We start from the raw sequence: 22935 nt of genomic DNA on the forward strand, positions 1-22935 counted from the left end.
AAAAAAAAAAAAAAGAAAGAAAGAAAGAAAGAGAAAAAGAAAAACAGGGGGTCAAATAGCTTATACATTTTACTCCTTTGTTGGTATTAGACATTATTATATATTAAATCACTCATAATCACTAGCTTTAAAACTTAAACACTGACATTCCAACAAATTACTTGTAAATAATTAAGTCTAGTGCTGATGAAGGGGAATCAGAAGGAATAATCCTGGCATTTTTTCTTTAACTCTGAGAGTTCGGCGTTGGACAAGGAACAAGTGGAAAGTTATACTTGATCCCAAACGAATGCTTCTTTCAGAACTGCATTGAGGAACCACAGAAAAACAGTATTTTCTCTTGGTTCAGCATTTTAGGGTCAATTCAATTTAGGACAATTTACTATTTGTTGTACAGCAAGCAGTGTTGTGCTTGAAGCTAAAACATGTCTCCAGCCTCATGTTGCCTAAAATCGCATGAGTGGTGCTAGACAGAAGCTTGAAGATGTCATGCTATAATATTTTTTCTTTCTTTCTTTTCTTTTCTTTTTTTCTTTCCTTCTTTCTCTCTTTCCCTCTCTCCTCCCTGTTCTTTTCTTTCTTTCCCTTTCTTCTTTTTCCTTTTCTTTCCCTCCTTCCTTTCTTTCTCTCTTTCTCTCTCTTCCTTTTTCTCTTTCTTTTTCTTTCTTCTTTCTTTTTGTTTTGCTCTGTTGCCCAGACTGAAGTACAGTCATGCAATCATAGCTTACTGCAACCTTAAACTTCTGGGCTCAAGTGATCTTCCCACCTTAGCCTCCCAAGTAGCTGTGTCTGGCTAATGTTTTTTTATTTTTATTTTTTTGAAGAGATGATGTCTTGCTTTGCTGCTTAGACTAGTCTCAAACTCCTGGCTTTAAGTAATCCTCCCACCACTTTTTTAATTTTTTTTGGTATTTTCAAATCAGCTCTTTTAATAGAAGATTATGCGAACCAGTGAAATATTATTTTTTGCTATCCATAATCATTTGAAAAAAGTGGTTAAAAAACTATAAAGAGTGACATATTTTTATTCCTATTCTTTTAAAGAATAGTGACTGGCAAAAACTCTTACTTCTAACACCAATAAATGAATTCTAATTCAGGAGAATTAATTAGTAATGGATTATTTATTATCATTGAACACACACCTTTCCAATTCATTACCTGCAAGCTTATTGATCCAACAAAATAAAAGTTTAAGCATACTGATGGCAAACAAAACACTGAAATAAAAGGCAACTGAAACAAAAGTACAAAACTTTAGCTTTTGCCTTTAAAAAGAAGAACTTAATAGAGTCCTTATAACCAAAAGAATCAATTAGAAAGCTGGACTAGGCTGAACAGTTATATTACTTAAACTCAGGTATTCGGGCTTTCTGTCCAGGAGTTTAAAGCTTGAGCAAGTGACAAAAAAGCAGAAGGAATGAATGATGGTGACCCAGTCCAGGAAAGGTTCTGTGACAGACCATCCCTGCCTTATAATGAGGCACCCTGAGTCCTGGCTCTCCAGATTGCCTTAGAGCAAGCTTGTCCAACCCACGGCCTACAGGCCACATATGGCCCAGGACAGCTTTGAATGTGGTCCAACACAAATTCATAGACTTTCTTAAAACATTATAAAAATTTTTTATGATACTTTTTTTTTTTTTTAAGTTCATCAGCTATCATTAGTGTTAGTTTTTTTTATGTGTAGCCCAAGACAATTCTTCTTCCAGTGTTGCCCAGGGAAGCAAAAAGATTGGACATTCCTGCCTTAGAGCCTCCTCAAGCCCCGAATCAGTTCTGCAAACTTGCAGAGTTTTCATGAACTGCTGATGGCCCTCCGATACATCACCTTCTTTTGGACATCCCATCATTTGGAAGCCATTTAAGCCTTTACTGAGATCCATCGGATTCTTTGGAAGCCAAATAATGAGATGACTAAAATAAAGGATCCTCTTTTGTTTGTGGGCTTCCCTATCATGTTTTGGGGGGACTTTTTTTTTTTTTTTTTTACCTAGGGTTGGCTGAGTGAGGAGAAAAAGGGGTCTTATGTCTTTACTGAGAAGTGTTATTCTGGAGAATGGTCATTGAAAGAGATAAGAAAACTTTAGGATGTCACCCAACCACCATTCTCCTTGTCTGGGATTGCTGGTACACCTGTCTCTTCCAGTTCATCCTGCTTTCAGGACACTGAAGCAAATGATTATTGTTTAAAGAGATCAAAACTTACTGCTCAAAGCCATTTATTCAGAAAAGCCTAAATCCGAGTCATGGTGGATAGGTTGAAAACTAAGGAACGGCGCTTCCTAAATTTGCCCATCAAATTCTCAGAAAAAGGGAGAAGTGACAAAATGGTAGGACTGAAATATAAGTATGATGCTTCTGTGTTTCTTGACAGTTAAAATGGTGTCATTTTACACTCTTGTTATGTCTGGAAAAAACATAATGTCAAATTACATAAGAAATATTTAATTCTGGTAAGATAGCTAGTGTGTCTCTGGGGTATTTAAGGACATTTTTACACACTTATCTTTATAAAGCAATCCTGGGCTGACTAGAAGCAGTGGCGATCTCAGGTGCCCATTGAAAAGTTACCACAATAATGTGTGAATCCTGCACCAGCAACCGAGGTGTCCAGGTTCTCTCATCAGAAGTGACTAGGCAGCTGGCGTGACCCAAAGAGAGGAAGGAAGAGCAGTGTGATGTGGAGACCCACCTGAGAGCCACACAGGGGAGGGTAGCCCCTACCCCCCAGCCAAGGGAGGTGGTGAGTGAGCGTGCTATGCAGCAGGGGAAACTGCTTTTCCCATGGAACTGTGCAGCCCACAGTTGGAAGATCCCAGTCATGAACTCACACCACCGGGCCTAAGGTCCCAACCCCAGAGCCACACGGATTCTCAACAGCCTGTCAGCTAGAATGCACTTAAGGCTGCCGGGTTCCCTGGGGGAAGGGTGACCGACCAGCTGTGACTGCCTATTGTCTAAGCCATTTGAGCTCCTTGGGGGAGGGGCAGCAGCCATCACTGGGACTAATAGCTGCCTAACAGGCTAAGCTGCATGGGTGGGGGAAAGGTGGCAGCCATCTCTATAGCTCTAGGTTGCTCTTTTCCCCTGCTGGAGCCAGGGAGGCTGGACGGCTTGGCCCCAAGTGGTGTCCCCCACAGCCCAACACACTGGCTGTGGCAACGGACTGCAGCCAGAGTGCCTCTTTAGGCCTCACCGTGACCCATCCTTCCTCAGTGCGCAGGGCCTCCCTGCAGGAACTCCAGCTCCAGCCAGGGGCTCACGGACAGAACTCTGGTCTCCCTGGGCCTGAGCTCCCAGAGGGAGGGATGGCCACAATCTCTGTGGACCAGCAGACTTAGCCTTTCCTCCTGCTAGTTCTGAAGAATCCAGGCAGCCCAGACAAGTCCGTTTTCCCCCGGCAAAGAACACCCCCTCCACCAAGGGACAGTCAAAGTGCTTCATTAAGTGGGTCCTGCTCCCCATGCCACCTGACTGGGTGAGACCCTCTAACAGGGTTTATCAGACACCCTATACAGGGGCAATCCTACACATTAGGTTGATGCCCTCGAGGTCAGAGATTTCAGAGGAAAGAGCAGGCACCCATCTTGGCTGTTCTCCAGCCTCCTTAAGTGACAATTCCAGGCACAGGAACAAACCAGATGAATAGGGCCTGAAGTGAACCCCCTGCAAACCATAGCAGCCCTACAGAAGAGGGACCTGACCATTGAAAAAGAAACAAACAAACAAAAAGCAGTAACAACAGCATCAGCATCAAAAAGGCCCCACAAAAATCCCGTCCAAGTGTCAGCAGCCTCAAAGATAAAAAATAGACAAACTCTTGAAGATGAGAAAGAATCAACAAAAACATGCTAAAAACCAAAAAGACCAGAGTGCTTCTTCTCCTCCAAATGATCACAAGACCTCCCTAGCAAGGGCGTAGAACTGGATGGAGGATGAGATGGATGAATTGACAATAGTTGGCTTCAGAAGATGGGTAATAACAAATTTTGCTGAGCTAAAGAAGCATGTTCTAAACCAATGCAAAGAAGCTAAGAACCTTGATAAAAGGTTAAAGGAGCTGCTAACTAGAATAACCAGTTTAGAGAGGAACATAAATGAACTGATGGAGCTGGAAATGAACAAAACACCTGAGAAACATGGGACTATGTAAAAAGACCAAACCTGTGATTAATTGGAGTACCTGAAGGAGATAGGGAGAATGGAAACAAGCTGGAAAACACAATTCAGGATACAATAAAAAAGAACTTCCCCAACCTGGCTAAAGAGGCCAACATCCAAATTCAGGAAATACAGAGAACACCACTAATATACTCCACAAGAAGTTCAACCCCAAGACATAATCATCAGGTTCTCCAAGGTCAAAATGAAGGAAAAAAGGTTAAGAGCAGCCAGAGAGAAAGGCGAGGTCACCTATGAAGGGGAGCCCATCAGACTAACAACGGACCTCTCAGCAGAAACCCTACAAGCCAGAAGAGAGTGGGAGCCAATATTCAACATTCTTAAAAGAATTTTCAACCCAGAATTTTACATCCAGCCAAACTCCTTCGTAAGCAAAGGAGAAATAAAATCTTTTCCAGATAAGCAAATGCTGAGGGATTTCGTCACCACCAGGCCTGCCTTGCAAGAACTCCTGAAGGAAGCATTAAATATGGAAAGGAAAAACCAGTACCACCCACTGCAAAAACAAACCAAAATATAAAGACCAATGACACTATGAGGAAACTGCATCAACTAGTGTGCAAAATAATCAGATAGCATCATGATGACAGGATCGAATTCACATATAACAATATTAACCTTAAATGTAAATGGACTAACTGTGTCCAATTATAAGACACAGACTGGCAAATTGGATACAGAGGATACAGAGTCAAGACCCATTGGTGTCCTGTATTCAGGAGACCCATCTCACATGCAAAAACACACACAGGCTCAAAATAAAGGGATGGAGCAAAATTTACCAAGCAAGTGGAAAGCAATAAAAAAGCAGTGGTTGCAGTTCTAGTCTCTGACAAAGCAGACTTTAAACCAACAAAGATCAAAAAAGACAAAGAAAGGCATTACATAATAGTAAAGGCATCAATTTAATGATAAGAGCTAACTATCATAAATATATATGCATGCAATACAGGAGCACCCAGATTCATAAAACAAGTTCAGAGAGAACTACAAAGAGTATTAGACTCCCACACAATAATAGTGGGAGACTTTAACACCCCACTGTCAATATTAGATAGATCAATGAGACAGAAAACAAGGATATTCAGGACTTGAACTCAGTTCTGGATCGAATGGACCTGATAGACATCTACCACAAATCAACAGCATATACATTCTTTTCGGTGTCTCATGGCACTTATTCTAAAATTGACCACGTAATTGGAAGTAAAACACTCCTGAGCAAATGCAAAAGAACTAAAAACATAACAAACAGTCTCTCAGACCACAGTTCAAATTGGAACTCAGGATTAAGAAACTCTCTCACAACCACATAATTACATGGACGTTGAACAACCTGCTCCTGAATGACTCCTGGGTAAATAATGGAATTAAGGAAGAAATCAAGAAGTTCTTTGAAACCAATGAGAACAAACAGGCAATGTACCAGAATCTCTGGGACACAGCTAAAGCAGTGTTAAGAGGGAAAATTATAGCATTAAATGCCCACATCAGAAACCTAGAAGGATCTCAAATCAACACCCTAATATCACAATTAAAAGAGCTATAGAAGTAAGAGCAAACAAATCCGAAAGCTAGCAGAAGACAAGAAGTAACTAAGAACAGAGCTGAATTGAAGGAGATAGAGACATAAAATACTCTCCAAAAAATCAATGAATCCAGGAGCTGGTATTTTGAAAAAATTAACAAAATAGACTGCTAGCTAGACTAATAAACAAGAGAAGAGAGAAGAATCAAATAAACACAATAAAAAAATTTTAAAGGGGATATTACCCCTGAGCCCATGGAAATACAAACTACCAGAGTATATATAAACACCTCTGTGCAAATAAACTAGAAAAGCTAGAAGAAATGGATAAATTCCTGGACAAATACACCCTCCCAAGACTAAACCAGGAAGAAGTTGAATCCCTGAATAGACCAGAACAAGTTCTGAAATTGAGGCAATAATTAATAGCCTACCACCCAAAAAAAGCCCAGGACCAGACAGATTCACAGCCAAAATTTACTAGTTACAAAGAGGAGCTGGTATCATTCCTTCCAAAATTATTCCAAACAATTGAAAAGGAAGAACTCCTCCTTAATTCATTTTATGAGGCTAGCATCATCCTGATACCAAAACTTGGCAGAGAAAAAACAAAAAAACTTCAGGCTAATATTACTGATGAACATTGGTACAAAAATCCTCAATAAAATACTGGCAAACAGAATACAGCAGCACATCAAAAAGCTTATTCACCATGTTCAAGTTGGCTTCATTCCTGGGATGCAAGGCTGGTTCAACATACACAAATCAATAAATGTAATCCATCACATAAACAGAACCAAAGACAAAAACCACACAATTATCTCAACAGATCCAGAAAAAGCCTTCAATAAAATTAAACATCCCTTCATATTAAAAACTCTCAGTAAACTACGTATTGATGGAACATATCTCAAAATAATAAGAGCTACTTACGACAAACACACAGCCCATATCATATTGAATGGGCAATAGCTGGAAAGATTCCCTTTGAAAACCAGCACAAGACAAGGATGCCCTCTCTCACCACTCCTATTCAACATAGTATTGGAAGTTTTGACCAGGGCAATTAGGCAAGAGAAAGAAATAAAGGGTATTTAAATAGGAAGAGAGGAGGTCAAATTTTCTCTGTCTGCAGATGACATGATTGTATATTTAGAAAACCCCATCATCTCAGCCCAAACACTCCTTAAACTCATAAGCAAATTCAGCACAGTCTCAGGATACGAAATCATTGTGCAAAAATCACAAGCATTCCTATACACCAACAATAGGTAAGCAGAGAGCCAAATCATGAATGAACTCCCATTCACAATTGCTACAAGGAGAATAAAATACCTAGTAATACAGCTAACAAGGGATGTGAAGGACCTTGGAGAACTACAAACCGCTGCTCAAGGAAATAAGAGAGGACACAAACAAATGGAAAAACATTCCATCCTCATGAATAGGAAGAATCAATATAACGAAAATGCCCATAGTGCCCAAAGTAATTTATAGATTCAATGCTATTCCCATCAAACTACCATTGACATTCTTCACAGAACTAGAAAAAACTACTTTAAATTTCATATGGAATGAAAGAAGAGCCCATATAGCCAAGACAATTCTAAGCAAAAATAATAATAATAATAATAATAAAGCTGGAGGCATCACACTACCTGACTTTAAACTATACTACAAAGCTACAGTAACCAAAACAGCATAATACTGGTACCAAAACAGACATGTAGACCAATGGAACAGAACAGAGACCTCAGAAATAACACCACACATCTGCAACCATCTGATCTTCAACAAACCTGACAAAAATAAGCAATGGGGAAAGGATTTCCTATTCAACAAATGGTGCTGGGAAAACTGACTAACCACATGCAGAAAACTGAAACTGGACCCCTTCCTTACACCTTATACAAAAATTAACTCAAGATGGATTAAATACTTGTGTAAAACTCAAAACCATAAAAACCCTAGAAGAAAACCTAGGTAATACCATTCAGGACATAGGCATGGGCAAAGACTTCATGACTAAAACACCAAAAGCAATAGCAACAAAAGCCAAAATTGACAAATCTTATCTAATTAAACTAAAGAGCTTTTGCACAGCAAAAGTAACTATCATCAGAGCAAACAGGCAACCTACAGAATGGGAGAAAATTTTTATAACCTATCCACCCGACAAAGGTGTAATATCCAGACTCTACAAGGAACTTAAACAAATTTACAAGAAAAAAACAACCCCATCAAAAAGTGGGCAAAGGATATGAACAGACACTTCTCAAAAGAAGTCATTTATGTGGCCAACAAACATATTTAAAAAAGCTCAACATCACTGATCATTAGAGAAATGCAAATCAAAATCACAATGAAATACCATCTCAATCCAGTCAGAATGCTGATTATTAAAAAGTGAAGAAACAACAGATGCTGACGAGGCTGTGGAGAAATAGGAATGCTTTCACACTGTTGGTGGGAATATAAATTAGTTCCACCATTGTGGAAGACAGTATGGTGATTACTCAAGGATCTAGAACCAGAGGTACCATTTGACCCAGCAATTCCATTACTAGGGAATCCCATTACCCAAAGCAATATAAATCATTCTAGTATAAAGACACATACACAGGTATGTTTATTGCAGCACTATTTACAATAGCAAAGACATGTAACCAATCCAAATGCCCATCAATGATAGACTGGATAAAGAAAATTTGGTACATATACACCATGGAATACTATGCAGTCATAAAAAGGAATGAGCGCTTGTCCCTTTGCAGGGACATAGATGAAGCTGGAAGTCATCATCCTCAGCAAACTAACACAGAAACAGAAAACCAAACAATGCATGTTCTCACTTATAAGTGGGAGTTGAACAATGAGAACACACGGACACAAAGGAGAACAACATACACCGGAGCCTGTTGGAGGGTAGGGGGTGAGGGGAGGGAATCTAAATGACAGGTCAATAGGTGCAGCAAACCACCATGGCACATGTAACCCTGTGAAACAAAGCTGCATGTTTTGTACATGTATCCCAAAACTTAAAGTAAAATAAAATAAAATAAAATAAAAATACAAAGCAATCTTGAGAGTATTTTCAGATTGCGTGGTAATACAACTGTTTGAACAGGTAATGAATTCTATTTTTAATTTTGATGGCTCTTACTTTTTCCAGTGATTTCCTTTTTAATTTGCTGGAGGCTTGTTTTTGTCTTACCTATAATTATTTCTAGACTTTCTATGCTTTTTTGAATAGAATCAAATTCAAAGGCGAACAGCATTTCATATTCCTGGATTGTTCTTCATTTCCTCTTACCTGCAACGGATCTCAGTAAAGGCTTAATTAGCCATTAACAAGCCAACATGTTAAGATTTCTAATTAATAGTAGCTTGCCTATCAAGTTAATGTCCTTGCAAATTATCTCCTCCTAGATATTATTACAATTCACAGATACAAAGCCATTATTTATTATGTAGAGGGCTTAGTAGACTCTAAATTTAAACATAACGCAGGGGTGTCCCTTACTCTGAGAGACTGTGCTTCCAAAGTGCATAAGATGAAAAATGTGCATTGTCAAAATTAGCCCCTTGACAAGTCCTTAAATGACATTGCATTAGAGACTGACACATTGAAGTCCGTTAGCCCTGCACAGTTTTCCAGATGACCCTTTCTTCAATTGAGTACCAGATCCTTAGCATTTTGGGGCATGGTAAATTAAAAATAATGACTTTTAAACACCAGAATTACATTATGCATGGTAATGTGCCCACAGTATGAAATAAACATGAAAACAGTAGATACCCATCATATCTCAAGGTCACCCTCAAGCAGGCACTCTGATGGAACACGGCCTGAATTTCCTATATTATTTAAACTGCTCACTCTCTCTATGGTTTCCCTCCCACCCACTCCACTTTTCTCTCTCTTTGCCAAACATATGCAGATAAATTTAGGTAAGAATTTAGGTAAGTTAACACAGTATATTATATGACTGCACTATCTTTTTTTTTTTTATTTTTTTTGAGACCAAGTTTCGCTCTGTAGCCCAGGCTGGAGTGCAGTGGTGCGATCTCGGCTCACTGCAAGCTCTGCCTCCTGGGTTCACGCCATTCTCCTGCCTCAGCCTCCCCAGTAGCTGGGACTACAGGCGCCCGCCGCCACGCCCGGCAAATTTTTTGTATTTTTGATAGAGACAGGATTTCACCATGTTAGCCAGGATGGTCTCGATCTCCTAACCTTGTGATCCGCCCCCCCTTGGCCTTCCAAAGTGCTGGGATTACAGGCGTGAGCCACCGCGCCCGGCCAACTGTACTAGCTTTTAAAGCAACAATAATATTGACAGTTTCATAACCTAATTCTAGCTTTCAGTTTTTTCCATATTTTTATATTTGCATTGTTTCTTGCATTGAAAAAAAATCCATACCCCAATTTCAAATTCCCCGGCAAGACCCTCTATGTTGAAGTTTCCAAAGAAACCAAAGAACTTTACTTGAAATCAATTGGGATGGACACCCAATGGATTGCTCAAGATCAGGGTTCATCCAGCCAGTTCTTTTTGAGACTGGTAAGTCATCTGCATCTGGAAATGTTTCCTTCATCTCTTCACTCTTCCGTTCCCAGGATCTACAAGATACTGGCATTGTGTAGGTTCTTAGAAAATCCTTGTTGAATGAAAAGGGAGAAAAGGTAGAAAGTGAGGGAAAGAAGCAGGGATGAAAGGAGGAGAAAAGTAAAGGAGAGAAAGAAAGGAGGAAGGAAAGGATGAGAGAGGACAGAAGGGAGGGAGGGAGGGAAAGGAGCTGATAGGATACAAAAGCATGAGCTTGGTTGGTTCAATGCACTTGGAACTCTGACCTTGAGCAAGTTACATTTCTGGTTTGATCACCAGTTTCCTCAGCTCAGTGTAGACACAGGTATAAAATATCTGCCACGTAGTGATTCAATAAAAGGGAGATGTACCAGCTAAGCAGTTATCACTGGGCAAAATTTGGCATTCTGACTGTTTTGAATCATCACATATATCCGCACTGTTCTTAAAAAGTAAACATGTAAATGTTTATGTCTGGAGACTGAGGAGTTGGCTAGTAAGGAGTCATGTTGTGAACAGTCTGCTCACAGGGACCATCACAAAGCAGGCAAAATCTTCTGAAAGGCCTTCAGCAGATGCTGTTCTCACAGGCAAAAGCAAATAATGAGGAAACAATGATGAAACAAAGATCTGAGGTTTGTTAAATTATGATTAAGAAGGCTACCTCTTTCTCCTACATGCCACACATTTACTGCCCACAGTAGGCATCCTCACATCATCTCAGTTAGGAAAAGGTTTCCACTGGTATCTTTCAGATAAGAAAATGGAGTTCGGAGAAGTCAAGTAACTTGCCTAAAGTCACACAGGTCCTGAGCACACTGGGCCTGGATTCAATCTAACCTCTACTGACCATACCACATCCAGGTTTTTTTTTTTTTTTTTTTTTTTTAATACTACCATTATGCTCATTATTGTAAGCCAGCTGATTAACTCTATAGGAAGTGTCCAAAGTCATCTGAAGTAAACTGTCTATTGGTGTAGGAACAAAGTAGTAAAATAAACTCAGTGTAGATATAAGTGATGAAAGAGGGACATCCATATGAGACAAAGGGCATTCACTACCAGATGTTCCCTGGGGACCTTTCTGTATTGTATGCTATGAAGCCCTGGCAAGTAATAGCAAAGAACGCTGTATAAATGGGGTCTTTGAATATATATTATGTGTCAGGCACTGTTCTGAGCACTTTTAGAAGTGCTTAAAAGTGATTAATTTCATCTGCACAGTAGCAGCTCCTTGGGGCAGGTATTAAGCCCCAGAGAATTTAATATAACCTGTAAATAAGAGCTGGAGTTGGTATTGGAACAAATGCAGTCTGGCTCCAATGACTTAGCTCTAAACAGCTATGCGTGTTGGTCTGATGTTTGTTTTTCCATTCTAGGCTTGCCCTAAAGGACCTGTAGGGAGATGGAAGAGCACAATACGGGTAGTGAAGCTTAGAGGTGAGCCACGACTTCCTGAGTATGCTGATGTAGAGCTCAGAAAATCTGGGACCTGCCCTCCTTTCCTTCTCTAAGCCTTAATTTCTTCATTGTAAGGTATGGCTGATGATGCCTGATTAAACAGCTTCAATAAGGATGATGTTGCTTGTGAATAACTCAGTTAAAAAAATAAAAACAATGGTGGCATGCATCTGTAATCCCAGGTACATGGGAGGTTGAGGCAGGAGAATTGCTTGAACCCAGGAGGTGGAGGTTGCAGTGAGCCGAGATTGTGCCACTGCACTCCAGCCTGGGCAACAGAGCAAGACTCCGTCTCAAAAAGAAAAAAATGATAATAACAGTATCTACGGCACAAGGCTATTGATAGCATTATACACTCAGTGACTGTGGAATAGGAGGAAGCACATAGTAATATGGACTACCATCACCATCCCGTGTACTATGAAGGATGTATATGTTTAGAAATGGAGTTCCATCATTATTTCATATATAATTCAAACTTAGATCTGCAGTATAGGCATCCCCTATTGATACCTCATGATGTGCAGCTTTTTCCAAAAGCACCTGAAGATAACAGAATTGAAAGAGAGAACACAAGGAGAAACATGGTGTATGAAGACCTTTCAAAGGTGGATCTTTCATCTGCTCTCTGCTTTGTTGCCTGAAGGAAAATAGTTTCAAATATATGCTTTGCCTATTGGTGTTGACAGTCATGAAAGCCAAGTCTATGTCTTGTCTGGCTTATGTTAGTACGTTTGCAATGTCTCCCTTGATGGTACAATGAAGTGATGGCAGCCTCTGGGTTCCCCCAACACACTGAGTTATTAGGAATTCATTTGTAGTGTGAGAGCAGTACGACATCACAAGGAAAGACAGAGAAAAGCGAAAAGGAACTTCCAAATAAAGTAATACAATCTTTCCCTCTTTATTTAGAAATAGCATCCCAAATTTGTTCAGTAAATTATCTCCTTCCCCACTGGCCGTCAATATGGTTTAAGTAAAGCTGACATTACTTATCACTTCTTCCCTGTTTGAGAGGTAGTAATAGACCCAGGGCTAACCAATGAACACTTTTTTATTCCACAGTGACAAAGATTGGTTCAGGAATGGGCACTTGAGCACAGTCAGGCCAAGGAGTATCAATTCTGGGTCATTTGTTGATGAAATTAGCAAAGAGAGGTTTTCATTTCTACTGAGGCCATTGCTGTGTGGAGTAGAAATTTTGAATGTTTGGCAGTCATCATGCCACCATTTTAGAAGCAACTTCATTGAAAATAAAACCAAGAGGGAAATGAAGCTTAGTGACAGAGAAAGTGAGATGACATCATTTGAACCCCTATATCAAACCATACCTGAGCCAGACCCACCTCTGGACTTATCAGTCACAGGATAAGTAAATCTTTTGTTGCTCTCTGTCTCTTCCTGTCTCCTCCTTTCTCACTCTCTTTCTCTCCATCTCTTGGTTCTGTCAACGATTCTTGTCATAGTGCTGTGTATTTTCAATTTCACCTTATGTTTGGCTCCCAGTTTCCCTAAATTATAAAAACGCTGCATCTTTCTGTGGGCCCCATAGGCCTATTCAACAAATCCAAGCACAAGTCTTTAGAACTATTGAAAGACAAGCTGAACACTCAAGCAGAATCTCATTTTCCTGGGGGAATCGGCTCTCTAAATTAATAAAAATATCCATGTCTACATTATGGAACACGAACTCATTTGCCCAGGTTTATAAACCTAATAGATACCTGACTCTATTAAAATGTTGATGGCTCTTATGAAGCTATTCTAAAAAAGGGAGAAATCGATGCCTCTCTAAGTGATAAGCTCATGTGGCCCATGGGTCCCATTGTCATACTGGAGGTAACACAAGGAACATTGAGGGAGTCAGAGAAGTGAAAGGAACAATGAAGATTCTTTACAAATCCATTCATTGTTCAAACAGAAACAGGAAAACAATAAGCCAAGTCTTCATTGTGTCCAGCCTGCCTTTCAGATGGAAAATACAAACCAAATTAGATTTGGAAAATGGTCTATTATCCTGCCCTCATTGGGGAGAGAAGAGACTACAGTGCACGGGGCTTCCTGGGAGTCAATTATTTCCTAATGAAATAATCATAGCTGCTGGGTAACTTCATTGTGACTTTTACAGAAGTTCAGTACTATTACTTCTCTCTGTAGATTGTTTTTTAAATTCTAGATAAATTAAAAACTAAAAGTAAAAAGTAAAAAAGGAAAGGAGAAAGGTTAAACTTGGAAAATTTTGTAATTTGGGGTTCCGTCTTCAGTTTGCTGTCAGACCAAGGAACAACAAATAGAGGACTCCAGGTGTGGGGAACAAAAATACAGGATGCCCAGTTTAATCTGAATTTCAGATAAACAAACAGTTTTTTATACCCCAGGTAACAAACAGCTTTTTAAATCTAGCAATCCTAAAAGCAGAAATGCTCAGAAGTAGGACAAAGCTTGGTGTCGTTGAGGAGAAGCAGGAATGGCATGACTGGAGTTTGGGGGTGGGAGGAACATGGGGATATGGGACTTGAAAACAGAGGCAATCAACTGAGAGGTTGAGGATTGAGTGTTAATGTGATGGGAAGCCATTGAAGGGCTTTGTCCACTGGAAAGGGCTAATCTGACTTGCAGTTCTAAGTGGTAACCCAGCGGGCTGCAGGAGGCCAGGTGAGAGCATAGAGCCAGACAAGGTGAGATCATGGAGCCAGAGCTGGGCAGAGGCTATTGCACTGGTCCAGCCTTGAGATGATGAGAATTCACTCCATGGTGATACCAGCAGAGGATAAGAGAAGCAACCTGGGACTGTTGGGTTTTTAGTTGTATTCTTCTATTTTTAGCACAAACAGGATTTTTTTTTTTTTGTAAGTACAAGCATACTCAATTTCATTATACTTCACTTTATTGTTCTGCTCAGATACTGTGTTTTTTTTACAAACTGAAGGTTTGTGGCAGCCCTGTATGGAGCAAGTCTATTGGCACCATTTTTTCAATAACACATGCTCACTTAATGTGCCTGTGTCATATTTTAGTAATTCTTTCAATATTTAAAACTTTGTCATTATTATTGTGTCTGTTATGATAATCCGTGATCTGTGACCTTTGGTGTTACTATTTGTTGTGGAGCACTACAAACCATTATCTTATAAAAGGGCAACTTAATAGCTAAATGTTGTGTGTGTTCTGATGGTTTCACTGACTGAAACCTCTTTCTATTCCAAATCTCTGTTTCTGGGATTCTACTAAAATCTGCAGAAGCTACATAAACAGTTAAACTGGGTGTAGCCATAATCAACGTGGATGTTGGACCACAGCATTGAGCAAGTCCCTGGTCACACTCTATTTTCACCCACTGACTACCTGACCTTTTAACCAGTTACCTAGAAATCTAGAACCAAATAATCATAAATAAAATTCACGGTCTTCCCCTACATGTTCTGCTGAGACCTCATTTTATGAGTATGTTAGAAAAAAATGAAAAGGTGGTTGTTAAAAATGTTATGCAACAAGGAATATTTTATAGAGGGGACATATACCCCGTTACATCAAAACCAGAATATTGATGCCATACTTTATATTTATTTACTGTCATGTGTATGGTGTGCATATTCTGCTTGATACTCTATAAAATATGTCAAACAAATCCTTAACTTTATAAGAATTAAACACTTGTCTTATTCATCTTATATTTTAATTTTTCATAAAAGAGAAAAAATAATCAGTAGAGCAACGAGAGAGGAAGTCAGTAGACAAGCTTTGTGAGCTTGGGATCAGCAGACATTCACAGGGGAGATAAAAACAGCATGCTTTAAATCTTAGGCCAGAGTTTCACAAAGTACATATGTTTTCCTGAAAAAAAAAAAAATTGTCTTTAATAAGGCACAAGTAAGGGCATGCTTGACTTGGCTATCTTTTTCTGTGGACTATCAAGTAAACCATCTTTACTATCAAGCTTATTTTTTTATCTCCTACATTCAGCCAGGGCTTCTGCTCCTCTCTGCAGGGCACTTTGATGGAGCCAATGAATTGAATTTTCAGCATTAATAAGGAACAATCAGAAATCAGATCCAAGAAAGACTATATCTCTGTTCAGTTCTAAGTCAGAGAGCTAGCAGGTAGTTTAGCTTTGCTTTGTTTTTAAGGTGGTTTCTAGTGGATGATAAGGCAGTTTACCTGAGTTCAGCTTATTTATTCTTGAAATACAGTTTTCCTCCATGTTATTTGGGCTACCACCTTTTTTTTTTTTTTTTTTTTTTGAGACGGAGTCTCACTCTGTCACCCAGGCTGGAGTGCAGTGGCCGGATCTCAGCTCACTGCAAGCTCCGCCTCCTGGGTTCACGCCATTCTCCTGCCTCAGCCTCCAGAGTAGCTGGGACTACAGGCGCCCGCCACCTCGCCCGGCTAGTTTTTTGTATTTTTTAGTAGAGACGGGGTTTCACCGTGTTAGCCAGGATGGTCTCGATCTCCTGACCTCGTGATCCGCCCGTCTCGGCCTCCCAAAGTGCTGGGATTACAGGCTTGAGCCACCGCGCCCGGCCTGGGCTACCACCTTCTGAATGATGACCTCTTTATCCAAAATAGAATTATTTCTTTGTTCATTTATTTATTCAATATACTTAAGAATATGATTACGATGAGGGCTATGCTGTATGCTGGACAGGTATGGAATAGGCTATGCCCTCCAGGAGTTCTAGAAAGTAAATTTTTAGTATATTGAAAACTGCGGTCATAATTTCATCCTCATGACCTGACCTACTGAAAGTTATTCTAATTGCTTTAGCCCAAAGTTACAATTGAAGCACTTAGAGTGGCACTGGGTAACCATGAGAACTGGGAGTCTAAACCTTGTTTCAAGTACCAGCTCTGGTATCACCTTCTCCTAGGACCTTGGACAAATACTTGATGCTATGTAGGCTTCAGCATCTTTATCTCTAAAATAAGGAGGTGGGACAAGATGGTCTCTAAATTATCTCTCACTCTTAAACTTCAAATCAGTTTGTGTCTCTGATGCAAGTCACTTTTCTTATAGATGAGGAGTCGTCAAAGTCCTCCCCAGCTAGCAAAAGCAAAGTAGAAATTGAAACCTAAGCCTTCTGCCACTGGTTGCCAAGCCAGAAGCAACATCCTACTAGGGAGCTGATTAAAGACAGCCCACAGACAAGAACTTTTAGCGAGGAAGTCATTGTTTGCATGTTAGTTCATTTAGTTGAATTAGTTGACAATATTCCAACAAACGGAGATCTCGTAATACATGTAGATTTATAACTCCTCTTACAAAATAAGATCATCTATTTTGAGAAGGTAATATAGTGTTACATTCTCATGTGTCAATAATTGGTTGGAAATCATTAGGGGCTACCTTTTCCAGTGAGCTACTTAGTCAAGTTTGCCACTGTCCTCACTACTCCCTATTGTCTTATACAGAGCTTTCTCTCTTCCTTTTTATTACTTGCTTTGTCCTTCAAGGCAATGAGTTTGCAAACCCTATACTAAACCATAAGTACTTAGATGAGTTTGTGTGTGTGCAGGAGGGTGTAGGAGTGGAGAGAAAGAGAATATATTTTTTATATAAAATTTACAACTGTATCTAAAATAAGAAAAGAACTGGGCAAAAACCACTGATATGTTTTATTGCCAATTAATAAGTAATTAAATTTTTGGACTTAATCTCCACTTATGTCATTGAATAGGCAAAACAGAAATTGAAATACCATTCAGAACTTAGTTATCATTTAAATTACTCATCAACATTAGCTTTGCAGATATTTTTCTTCCTTTGTTTAGTCCAATTTGATAACAATATGTATAGAGACTTTCAGATGAAACACACACCACAAGGGTAGAAAGCTTGGTCATGAGAAATGATATTATTTTCTTTAATGCCTGACCGTGTAAAAAAGATCACACAGCTAAACTGAATCATTTTCAATCTTTTTAAATACTTTGAACTCAGCTTATCTTGCTGCCAGCTGAGGTTGGTTAATTGAAGAAGAAAAGGAAAATTCTTTATCTTGTTTTAGTTCTGTAATTCTTTTATTTTTAAGTGCAAGTCATTTTCTTTATAGATTTATTTAGTATTTTACTCCTGGATGATTTCAGCATGATTTAATATTTACTTTCCTTCATTTTTAACTTTTCTTTTGCTTAGTGGAAGATAAAATAGTTAATTATGTGTTTCTATGAAAGGTTGAAAATGTATTTAAGAGAAGAAACAACTTTCTTCTCATTTGAATTCACTCCATTCTACTCATTTTTCTTCATTGTTCAAATGAAAAAGCAACCATTAATAGCAGCTTATTCTTCCATATATATATATTTTTTTCCTCTTCCAGGAAATATATATACATATTTTTCCTCTTCCAAGGAAAACTACATCCACTAGTCTCAATTTCCCAGTGGTGTTTAGTCTTTGCTGTGCTTCAGATGACTAAAGGAGTTAAGATCAAAAGAAATTAAAAATATCATCAGTTTACCAGGCTTTTTATTGACAAGTTCTTTGAAGCAAAGAAACTAGAAAGGGCATAACTTGAGCAGAATAATTTTCTATCCAAGAAAAATTTTTCTTTAAAATAAAGATAACTCTTCTAGCTATGTGAAAGTCAGTCATTTGAATTCAGTGCAATCTTTCTCAAGATGATGCTTTCTGCTTTGATGCTGAGAATTTTTACAAATGTTATGCAAGGTCTTAAATGTCCCCTGTCTTTCCTCTGACAGCTTGTTGTTCTGCATCATTTACTGCTTTCAAACCATGTTTTTTAAAGATATGGCAGTTTTGCTGAGAAAAAGTGACAGTATATATAAGACTTTTCCCCCTCATCTATAGATAAGAAAGGTGTAATTTTGAGATTGAGTTTCTTTCCTCTAGCTTCTAAAAGATGAGTTGCTCACAATATGCAATTATGTGGCTCAAGACAAATAATTTCACAGATATAGCAGTTACAGACTGACTGGAGGAGACACTGGTGATATTTTATGAAGAGGTACATGATGCATAATTCAAGAAATATAAGGACATTGGAAAGAATTTTAGAAAGTACGACTGTTTCTATTCAACTGTAGTCAATGTTTCTGTCCCTGCCTATCAATTTGTTTGCTCTTCCCTCCATCATCACAAAGAATTTCTGGAGCAGATCAAGATCTACTGGTAATGGGGAAAAATGTATTTTCAGATTTTGGAACAGTATTCATTTCTGTTCATTCTTGTATTTTAATTCAAGGAATATTTATTTTCAAGGTAGAAGGAAAAAAAGGAGCATATTAAAAAAAAAGATAATGATAGTAAGTTGATATAAATACAATGCTTAACAAAAATAAACAAATAAATAAAATAAATGTGATTTCCAAAACTAGGATTCTAGACTTTTATTTGCTATAAAGGACCTATGTTCCATTCTTTTGTGAAATTTTAAAATAATTTTTATGTGGTATTGTTTCTACTTATTTAATGGTATTCACTTTTTTCCTGTATTATTCAAGTTAATTACACATGTGAATATTAAAATTATTCATTAAATTCTACTATCCCTATTGATTTTATTTCTAAAACCAGAAAATGTTTATGATTTTAATGAGTACATATTTTATACGGATTTTTGTTTGTCCAGAAATGAGCATTTGGAAACAATCTTTGGATTTTAATTGATGAAGGCTATCAATCCATATTACTGAGAACCTGCTCTGGCTGTCTGTGTGGATCAGACATGCTGACAAATAAGCAAGGCTTCAGTGCATTTAGTGCCAATTTTTCTGATTTTATTTTCCCTTTGAGTTGTACTATGTCCCTCTGCCTGCCTTCCTTCCTCCCTCCCTCCCTCCCTTGCTTCTTTCCTTCCTTGCAACCAATACTTACCAAGCATCTGCTATGGGCCAAGATATGAACCAAAAATCCTTATATCTATGGAGTTCACAGTCCCATAAGAGAAAGATACAAAAAATACTTATATCATGCTAGGTTAAAAGTGTGTGTGTGTGTGTTTGTTTTTAAAGCAGAGTTTGGTGATAAAGAATGATAGGGGCTAATCATCCTATAAGTTACAGAAAATATAATGTTGTCTCAAGGGGAAAAAAAGAAAAAGAAAAATAGGGATTGATACGTGGAGCATTTTTTAAATGAGGGGTACTACGTACCCACAAAAAATTAAAAATTTAAAAAAGGAAGGGACAAAAACTTGTCAGTTATATAAAAAGGTCAGATGAATGAGAATGTTATATTATCAACAGTATTCTTGAAAGTACCTCAAAGCATCTTTTTCATGATTATAGATGCAGGCAAAATTATTATATGAGTGGTATATGTTCCAATAATCATTTTTAAGAGCTTCCTTTGTGTTGGGCACAGATCAAGGCTTTGGAAACACAGCAGTGAACAAAACCAAGCCCTTTGCTTGATTCCAGGCTTACCTCATATGGCTGCTCAGGCTGTGCACTGCACAATAATTTTCAGGAGCACATTCAGATAAACTATGATGTGCACCCTCTAGGGTTGTACAGTACAGTAGCTCTGCTCTAACTGCAGCATGCATTCCAGTGAAGGGAAGACAGTATCTCATGGAAGTGTTTTGGGGAAAAATAAAGCAAAATGAAAGAAAGAAGAGTTAGAAGAACAACTTCAGATTTTGCAGTCAGAGTAAGTGTCCCTGATAGGGTAATATTTTGTGACTTTATCTGACTCCTGTTCTGTCAGAATCATTCTAGCTTCCATTTTAACAATAGACTGCAGAGGGCCAAGGAAGAAACAAGGACACTATGACAATAGGAGACCATTGCAGTAATTTGGGTGACAGATGACCCTAGCTGGGACCAGGTGATAGCAGGAGAGATGCTAATATATTTAGAAGGCACAGCAGGATTTGCTAATGGATTAGAAATGGAACATGAGAGAAAGGGAGGAGTCCAGAATGACTAAGAATTTTGTCCTGAGCAACTGAAAGAATGGAATGCAGTTTATTGAGACATAGGAGGAGCAGTGTGAGAGTTCTGATTTAAACACATCAAGTTTCAGATACCAATGACAAATCCAAGTGGAAATGCCAAATAAGGGGTTGGAGACCCAAATATGAAATTCAGGGGAGATATGGGGACTAGAGATATAATTTGGAAGCTGTTAATACAGTTAATAGAAAGCCTTGAGAGTAGACAAAAATCACCTACAGTAATAGTTCTGAATCCTGGAAGTACATTGTAATCACCTGGGTAACTTTTAGAAAGTACTGAGGACTGAACCCTATGCCAGACCAACTAAACTGAAACTTCTAGGAGGTGACACCAAGGCAATGATATTTTTAAAAAGCATCCCAACTGATTCTTCAGAGCAGCTGGGGTTGAGAACCACTGACCTAAGGAGTCAATGAAGAGATGACGAATGTCTAAGAACTAAGCCCTGGTAGATGGTAGTGTTCACAAATGAAGAAGATGGGGCAGAATCAGCAAAGGAGACAGTGACTAACATAAGTGAGACGTAGAGCAGTGGTCTGAAATCTTTATTTATAAAGGGACAGAGAGTAAAGATTTTGGCTTTGTGGACCATATGGACTCTGCTGCCACTACTGAACTGTGCTGTTGTGGCATGAAGGCAACCTTAGACAATATGTAAATGAATGAATGTGGCTATGTTTCAATCAAACTTTACTTACAAATATGGGTCATGGGACAAATCTGGCCTGTGGACTGTTGTTTGCAAACCTCTGATGTAGAGTATCACAGGAATGGCTTTGGTGGTCTCCTAAGTCAGATTATTATGGTGAGCCTGGGAGGTAGGAATAAACAAGGAGCCTATGGAGCAGGAGTTCTCTCTTCAGTGACAGTCATAAATATATCAAAGCCATGGGAGGGTCACTAGACCAGGTGGGTAGTCCTTACTTATTTAAATATTTTTAAACTTTCTAATTGAATCTGTTGTGCCTAATAACACCTATAGGTAGGGATTCTATAGTAGACATAGCTTTCTACAATTTCACTAAAGCCTTTTCAAATAAAATACAATGAAATGAGTGAAATACAATTCAGAATGAATCCATAAATAAATTGGTTATTGTTTTTCCCTGAGTATACTGCTGCTTTCAACATAGGGTAACAGAGGTTTGTTAGTCTCAAGAGCCCTCATTCGGGGTTTCCCTGAAGAATTTATTCTTTTCACTACACGTAAAAATGAGGCAGAATGTGCTTTACCTTACAAGTTATCCCTTTCACACATGTGTGAAAGAATATTACTAATGTTAAAAGCAGAAGCCTCTGGAAAATTGTAAAGGACCTATTGAAAGTGAACATTCTGTGGAAGAAAAAAAATTACAAAAACAATTTTTGAAAACCCAGACTGTTGCTTTTATTTGGTTAGCAGCTAAATAATAGTAATAATTATGACAATTTACAGTTTTATAGGACCCCTAACTCAGATACCTCAAAGGGTTTTAAAAATCCAAATTCTATTATTCCTTGGTTGCAACAAAGCATGAAGTTAATGAAAACTCAAAAAACAACAACAAAAAACAGCAACAAGTTAAAATAAATGATTATTGTAAAAGGTCAGAAAAGGTAGAAACAAATTCCAGGATCAGAAATCCAGAAACCCGGCCAACCCTAGAATAACTGAGGTGCCGTGCTTATTTGGGTACTAGAATTCAATAGCCTACAGACTTCTAATCAAAACTGTGAGAACAATATTATACAGTAGAGAAGAGTGTCAATGGAAATTGGCAAATTGAAAGCAGATAACCAAGTTCCAACCCTTCAACGACATGTAGATGGGTCTAATTGACCAAGACTTAGATTCCAGATCAACCAGCATTTACTGAGCACCTACTATGTGCCAGCTCTCAGTTGGGTTATGTTATTCAATGTTGATATGAAAACAGAATGGAGCAGAATACTTCTGGTTGTGGAAAAGATGGAGTAGTCCCACTCTGTTCAGGCTTTCCCTCATACAACTAAAAATTCCTGGACATAACATAATAAACAGCAATGGAATGCTCTGAAAAATGGAGAGAAGGAATACAGCCTAGGAACTTTGGGCATTGAGGAATGACACAGTGGTGAGTTCCCTGGCCTTCTTGGTTACTTCTCGTATATCTAGGACAGGGTACTGCAGAAGCCTCAGCTCTGAACCACCAACTAGCATAGACAAAGAAGCTCCAACAAAAGCCCATTTTCCCTAACCAAAGGACCAGGAAAAGAGGAAACTAACAACAGAAAACC

At 38.6% G+C, this 22935-nt stretch overlaps 1 pseudogene; it reads left to right on the forward strand.

Moving 5' to 3' along the window:
* The window catches only part of LOC105552689, a 95828-nt pseudogene extending 84015 nt beyond the window's left edge, over positions 1 to 11813 (forward strand).
* Positions 11814 to 22935: the final 11122 nt, after the last annotated feature.

This window comes from Mandrillus leucophaeus, unplaced genomic scaffold, assembly GCF_000951045.1.
Source record: "Mandrillus leucophaeus isolate KB7577 unplaced genomic scaffold, Mleu.le_1.0 Scaffold57, whole genome shotgun sequence".
Classification (NCBI taxonomy): Eukaryota; Metazoa; Chordata; class Mammalia; order Primates; family Cercopithecidae; genus Mandrillus; species Mandrillus leucophaeus.